General features: G+C 38.7%; 1 protein-coding gene across 1 annotated transcript in view; it reads right to left on the bottom strand.

Moving 5' to 3' along the window:
- The window catches only part of LOC144963313 (putative ferric-chelate reductase 1), a 62,194-nt gene extending 55,701 nt beyond the window's left edge, over positions 1-6,493 (bottom strand). Inside the window, exon 1 of the mRNA XM_078897229.1 lies at positions 6,203-6,493. The gene's annotated coding sequence lies outside the window, so the exon portion shown is untranslated. The remainder of the gene's footprint in view (positions 1-6,202) is intronic.
- Positions 6,494-7,500: the final 1,007 nt, after the last annotated feature.

Here is a 7,500-nt window from a genome sequence, read left to right as displayed (position 1 = left end):
TGTTGGTCCGTTATACTTCTGGATGGCAATGTTATGAGCTTCTTAGCCAAGCGCATACTATCTATAGCCTGATACTGAAATCCAAAAGGACTGGCAGTTTGACGTCATTATTTGGTTTTTGCACCGCTGAGTGAGTTGTCGTTAGTAGAGATCATGGAAACAGGTTATTTCATTGTTTGAACTATTGAATACAACTCACGATTTGTTTTCTTTTATGGCAAAAGACTTGCATTTTGACGTCATTTTTTGGTCAGTATCAGACCATAACTTGCCACGCTCTGTCACGCTGTGTTGTCTATTTTTCACGTTAATTTTCGCACTTGTCAAGTTAGGTTAACGCGAAGTGAGCTGTTTTTTCCCCTTCTAAATTGAACCCTATTTTCCCTTTAAATTGAGCCTGTCTACCATTACAGAAAAACGCGTACTAAAGTATTGGTAAATTGTATCCCGGTTTAAAATAGCAACGGCTATTACTATTATCTTCAACTCACTATTCGAGTTCATTAAGTGCAGTGACACACTCATAAAGTTCTATTCCGAATCGCGAACAAACGCGAAGGTTAGTGGCTAGTGTTCACACACCGAGCACTTTAGAATGATACTTACAATTGGCAAAACCGATCAGTATTCCTCCGGTATTGGATAAATAAGACAAAATAATATATTATTGTCATTCCAAATAAAAAAGTCAAAGGGCAACGCTCTGCGGCTCATTGACAAAACCGAAGGGCTATTTGGGTTTTCTTTTTTTTGTTGGTCTTTTTTTTTATTTTTTTATTTCCGGTTCGGCCAGAAGAAAAAAAAACGTCACAAATATCAATGCATTCAGATGAAGACTGACTTGCTATGAAGTCTCAGATATAAGACTTGAATTAAGTTTATAAAAGTCTCCAAAAGTTTGAGAGCTTTTGTCAAGTTTTTGGGTGGGGCTGGGGATTGTGTGTGTGTGTGTGTGTGTGTGTGTGTGTGTGTGTGTGTGGGGTGGGGTGGGATCTGCATTTGTTTAACATTAAAGTTTTCCAACAAAATCAAATTATGGATTTGGAATGTCTCTGCGGCTCAATGACAAAACCGAATGTTTTATTTTGTTTTGTTTTGTATTTTTAAAATTTTATTGTCCAGTTTGGCCAGAAATAAATACGTCAAATATCAATTTAATTCAGATGTACACCGACTTGTAAAAAAAAATATCAGACCTAAGACTTCATTTAAGTTTATAGAGATCTTCAAAAGTTTGAGAACTTTTGTCAAGTTGCTTGGGTTGGGGGTCATCGTAAAGTATCTGAATTTATTTCAAATGTGATTGGCCAGCTCCAGTCGACGTCTTCGGTGTATTCCTTTCCTCCGCACTCGCTATCAACATTTTGTTGCAATTTTATTTCCTTTGCCATGCTATTAAATCCTACGAGAGAGAGAGAGAGAGAGACAGAGAGAGAGAGAGAGAGAGAGAGAGAGAGAGAGAGAGAGACGCACACACATACATATACAGAAAGAGAGAGAGTGTGTGTGTTTGTGTGTGTGTGTGAGAGAGAGAGAAAGAGAGAGAGAGAGAGAGAGAGAGAGAGAGAGAGAGAGAGAGAGAGAGAGAGAGAGAGAGGAGCGGGGGGAGATGTTTGTTTTTAAACGACTTACAGCTCTCGCAACACATTTAGATTATTTCAGAACCAGTAAAAAGAGAGAGATATAGATACACTGATAGAGAAAGAGAGACAGGTGGAGGCAGACACACACACACACACACACACACACACACACACACACAGAGGGAGAGAGAGAGAGAGAGAGAGAGAGAGAGAGAGAGAGGAGGTGGAGGGAAGAAGAAAGAGAAAGAGAGAGAGAGAGGGAGAGAGAGAGAGAGAGAGAAACAAAGAAAGAAAGAAAGAAAGAGAGAGAGAAAGAGAGGAAAGGAGAAAGAGAAAGAGAAAGAGAGAGATAGATAGAGAAGGAGAAAGAAATAAAGAGAAAACAAAAAAGAGAGAAAAAGAGAGAGAGCGATGGAGAGAGAAAGAAAGATAGAGAGATAGATAGATAGATAGATAGATAGAGAGAGAGAGAGAGAGAGAGAGAGAGAGAGAGAGAGAGAGCGATGGAGAGAGAAAGAAAGAGAGAGAGAGAAAGAAAGAAAGAGGGAGAGAGAGAGAAAGAAAGAGAGAGAGAGAGAGCGACGGAGAGAGAATGAAAGAGAGAGAGGGAGAAAGAAATAGAGAGAGAAAGAGATAGAAGAAAGAGTAAGAGAGAGAAAGAGTAAGAGAGATAGATAGATAGATAGATAGATAGATAGATAGAGAGAGAGAGAGAGAGAGAGAGAGAGAGAGAGAGAGAGAGAGAGAGAGAGAGAGAGAGAGAGAGAGAGAGAGAGAGACCAGTCGCAGCATCTTCTTCCTACTTCATCGTTGTTCAGAACCATTTGGGGTTACCATGGCACGCACCACCTTGCATCACAGGAACGTGAAATGGATGGAGAGCTGTTGACATGATATGACATGACAACTTTACACAAACAGCCCATAAACGTACACGCTTTATTAACCAGGTCCTTTACTGTGTCTTCTATAGATAGTATGCGCTTGGCTAAGAAGCTCACAACATTGCCATCCGGAAGTATAACGGACCGACACACAAAACTATGTGCAACCATGAATTATTATAGTCTTGATAATACAGTTTAGTGAGAATCACTCATAAACGTGGATGACAAAAAAAACACCACAAAGACCTGAGTGGCGTCAACGTCATTCTATCTATAGATAGTATGAAGTTGACGTCACTCAGGTCTTTATTCCTTTTTGCCATCCGCGTTTATGAGTAATTCTCACTAAACTGTATTAACCAGACTATAAACGTTCAAGGTTACACATCGTTTTGTGTGTTGGTCCGTTATACTTCCGGATGGCAATGTTGTGAGCTTCTTAGCCAAGGACATACTATTTATATATTATGATAGTGGCTCGTCTTTTCAAAACACCAAATTACACTTTTAGTCTTTGTAAGGAGGTAACCCATCTTCTTTTAACACATCTGTCATACTTTTTACTCTTTTAGAAGCAAGCCATCCCTCTTTTTACATGCCAATTACACGTTTATGTGCGGCTATGTGGTCTAGTGGTATGCCACTCGCTTTCGGATCGGAAGGTCCTGGGTTCGAGCCTCGCGCTCTCGCATAGTTGAGTCCTTGGAAAAGGCTCTTTACTCACATTCTCTCACCGTACTCAGGTGTAAAATGACTACCTGACCGTTAACAGCGGTGTCGTTGTCCGAAAAATTGTAATATCGCCTAACAGGCGGCATGTCCCGTCCTATATGTTAAATGTTGCTGTTGACCAGGGACCCCGTGTAAAGCGCTTTGAGCACATTTAGTGGGTATTTTAAAACTCTTTTGTAAGGAAGTTACCCACCTTTTTTAACATAGCTGTTATACTATTTACTCTTTTATAAGTAGTTAAGCCATCCTTTTTTTAAACAATTACACTTTTCTCTTTTGTACGGAAATAAGCCTCTTTTTATTAGAATCAAAATGAGTACATAGCTGGAAACAGCCCTCTCTCTCTCTCTCTCTCTCTCTCTCTCTCTCTCTCTCTCTCTCTCTCTCTCTCTCTCCCTCTCTCGGGGAAACAAAAATTGTAATAGCTGGACATTAGTGCATACTGCTAAATATAAAAAAAATATTTTTTGTGCCTACATCGCTTTACAAGGCGTCCCAAGCCAACAGCAACAATGATCATGAAGGAATGACGAAACATGGCGCCTGTGAGACACTATTTAGGCAGAGAAACCGTTCTTGAGGACCAGGAGTTCCTTTTACTGCCCAGCAACCAGCAGCTTGGTTCTAAACAAAGAAAATCGATACTCTTTATTCTTCATGCTGGTTAGAACTTTTTCACATGTCATGTGATCAGAATGTATAAAAATCTAAACATGATCAGATTTATATTGATTTTCATCTCTGGATACACTTATATGCTCGTCGGGCAGAGAAGTATTTCATAACGGCGGTGAAGGAGATAATGGCGTCCGCCATTGTTCCGATAGTTTAGAACCGGTTAACACTTTCTTGCAACTCCTTTGGATAGGGCAGCAGCCTCTTATGGTTTTCACACTATTATGTTATGACGATTGACCCAAACAGCAAAGTCTGGTCCGCATTCGTTGGATAGGGCGTTAGTCAATCGCAAAGTAAATTCTGCCAGATATAACAGACCCAGCTACCTATTCACTGTTGGGTGGACAGGGACGGTGGGGGGGGGGGGGGGGGTCAGAAAAAAAATTCCCGAGATCAATCTCGGTCCCTTGGATTGTAAAGCGAGAGCTCAACTGAGCTACCAGGACCCCCTAAGAAAATCATATCATCATTCCGATTGTAAATGGTTCCAGTCAGCCTCTAGATGAGAAAAGTCGATGGAGTTCAAAACCCTCTTCCTCGAAACTCGAAGATCTCAGTTTCTAAGGTTATGTTCAAGACAGAAATGACGCAGACGGGTTTTGGAGGAATTATGACTTAATAACGCAGACTGTTTTTTTAACGGAGGAACAAGCAATATAAGACCATTTTGTTGGTTTGAAAAAAAAAAAGGATATATATTTCATACATAACGATTCTGACCCTGTTGCTGCGTTATAACCACCACCACCATTACCACCGCCCCCATCATCATCATCATCATCATCATCATCATCATCATCATCATCATCATCATCATTATCAACAACAATAATTACTACTACTACCACTCTACCACCATCGTCACCACCACCACCACCACGACTACTAATACTGCTACTACTACCACCACCACCACTACTACTACTACTACTACTATAATCACTACTACTACTACTACTACTACTACTACTACTACTACTACTACTACTACTACTACTACTACTACTACTACTACTACTACTACTACTACTACTACCACCACTACTATTACTACTACTACTACTACTACTACTACTACTACTACTACTACTACTACTACCACCACTACTATTACCACTACTACTACAACTATTACATCTACTACTACTACTACTACTACTACTACTACTACTACTACTACTACTACTACTACTACTACTACTACTACCACCACCACTACTATTTCCACTATCCCATTCAAATAATCAAGTAACCAAGTCATTTTGCAGTTGAGTTTATGTGTGTGTGTGTGCGTGTGTGAAGGGGGACGGGGGGGGGGGGGGGGGGGGGCGGCAGTCAAGTTATTAGAAGTACAACATGTGACAATTTTATGCTGTGTATTGTGGTAATGACCATTCTACGACTCAAAAAGCACATATACATTTCCAAACACAGAAAGCAAACACTTTTTGAGTGGTTGCTCTTTAATAGTGTGTAGATGTTAACACACCCGTTCTTGTAATCCACACATATATAATATTTCGAATAATGAAAACCTGGCATTACACCACATAGGTCGATCACATTTCTAGCTAGCCATATATTGAGCTGGTAGTAGTGGTAGTATTGGTGGCAGTAGAAGAAGTAGTAGTAGTAGTAGTAGTAGTAGTAGTAGTAGTAGTAGTAGTAGTAGTAGTAGTAGTAGTAGTAGTAGCGGTAGCAGTAGTGTAGTAGTTAGAGTAGTGGTATTTATTATTATTATTATTATTATTATTATTATTATTATTATTATTATTAGTAGTAGTAGTAGTAGTAGTAGTAGTAGTAGTAGTAGTAGTAGTGGTAGTAGTAGTAGTAGTAACTACCGTCTTGTGATTAAGGCTTAAACCTGAGACTTCTTGAGAACTGGAAGTGTCAGGCTTGTTACCAATCGACAAAATGGGAGTTACGATAACTCGATAAATAAATTTAAGGTGACCGTTTTCTGGCTAAAATCTACAAACTGCGGAGTGATCCTCGACAATATTGGAGGTTTTCAGAAGAAGAAGAAGAAGAAGAAGAAGAAGAAGAAGAAGAAGAAGAAGAAGAAGAAGGAAGAGAAGAGAAGAGAAGAAGAAGAAGAAGAAGAAGAAGAAGAAGAGAAAGAAGAAGAAGAAGAAGAAGAAGAAGAAGAAGAAGAGGAAGAAGAAGAAGAAAAAGAAGAAGAAGAAGAAGAAGAAGAAGAAGAAGAAGAAGAAGAAGAAGAAGAAGAAGAAGAAGAAGAAGAAGAATGAAACCTTATTGGAATGATATAGTAGGGTTTTTAAAAACATCCATCATACAGTAAGCAGTAAACTTACATACCTTGTACAAAAAGTAACGACTTTATCCCAATGTTGTTGATAAGACACATTGAATTCTGGCTTTATTTTGAACTGACAAATTTATGTCTTGCTGCTGAAAAGCCGAATCGCTGAGAGCAAACAGATGTATGATAACATATAGGTACTATACTATTATATTATCATAACAGCAAACAGGTTCCCGTGAATGGAAAAAAAACTTGTCAAGTCACTCCTGTGTGTAAAACGTGTCCTTCTCCTGTGCCATTTCTGTTGAATAATGTCCCAGCGATTGCCATGATCGTCGTGTAGTGGGGCGTGACGATCAACACTGCACACACCCACCCAGTAGTCGCTCCCTCGCTGTATGAGAAACAATTTCGACCAGGAAAAAACACGGTTTTCTCCCTTTGTCACTACTACTACTACTACTACTACTACTACTACTACTACTACTACTACTACTACTACTACTACTACTACTACTACTACTACTACTACTACTACTACTACTACTACTACTACTACTACTACTACTACTACTACTACTACTACTACTACTAATAATAATAATAATAATGATAATAACTGTTATACTATTGTGAAACAGACAATACCGACACCTTGCTACTCTTTGGGTAAGTCTATCTTCTTCTTCTTCTTCTTCTTCTTCTTCTTCTTCTTCTTCTTCTTCTTCTTCTTCTTCTTCTTCTTCTTCTTTATATCCTCATCATCATAAGCATCATCCTCATAATCATCATCTTCATCATCATCACCATCATTATTATCTGGTAAAATGTCAAAAACCAATTCCCACATTTAGAACGCCACAACAATGTCTTCAAGGCCAAATTAAAATAAATCAATATTTTATTCTTAACATTAAATATGATTTTAAAAAATTGTTATTGTAAATTCCGTTTCTGCCTCAATTGAAACAAACACTGAACACGGAAAGAAGAGCTAGACGACGAAGGGGAGAAAGGGGGGGGGGGGTAGTTGCTTAATTTGTTTTGAGAACCAAAAAACTATGTAGACTTATTTACATGTCCGACTCCCGTAACTGTTGAAATAAAGAACAAATGACGAATTGATTAAAGATGATGAGAATAAAGAAAGATGAAATTTAGTGAGATGAATGTCCTTATAAATAAATAGTGATCATAGTTATAAGTGATAACTTGACAAGATGGCCTAAATGATTTAAAAAATTAAAAAAATCCCTGTATTCATCCCACAAGGGAAATTTGTCTCTTAGGTTCATTCCAAGGGCAGACTGGAATAACCCAGTAGTCAGCCGTAGTGCAGCGCCACAAATTG

This window comes from Berghia stephanieae, chromosome 1, assembly GCF_034508935.2.
Source record: "Berghia stephanieae isolate SIO BIC M18660-M18661 chromosome 1, UCSD_Bste_1.3, whole genome shotgun sequence".
In the NCBI taxonomy this organism is placed as follows: Eukaryota; Metazoa; Mollusca; class Gastropoda; order Nudibranchia; family Aeolidiidae; genus Berghia; species Berghia stephanieae.
This window is presented reverse-complemented; position numbering and strand designations above follow the sequence as displayed.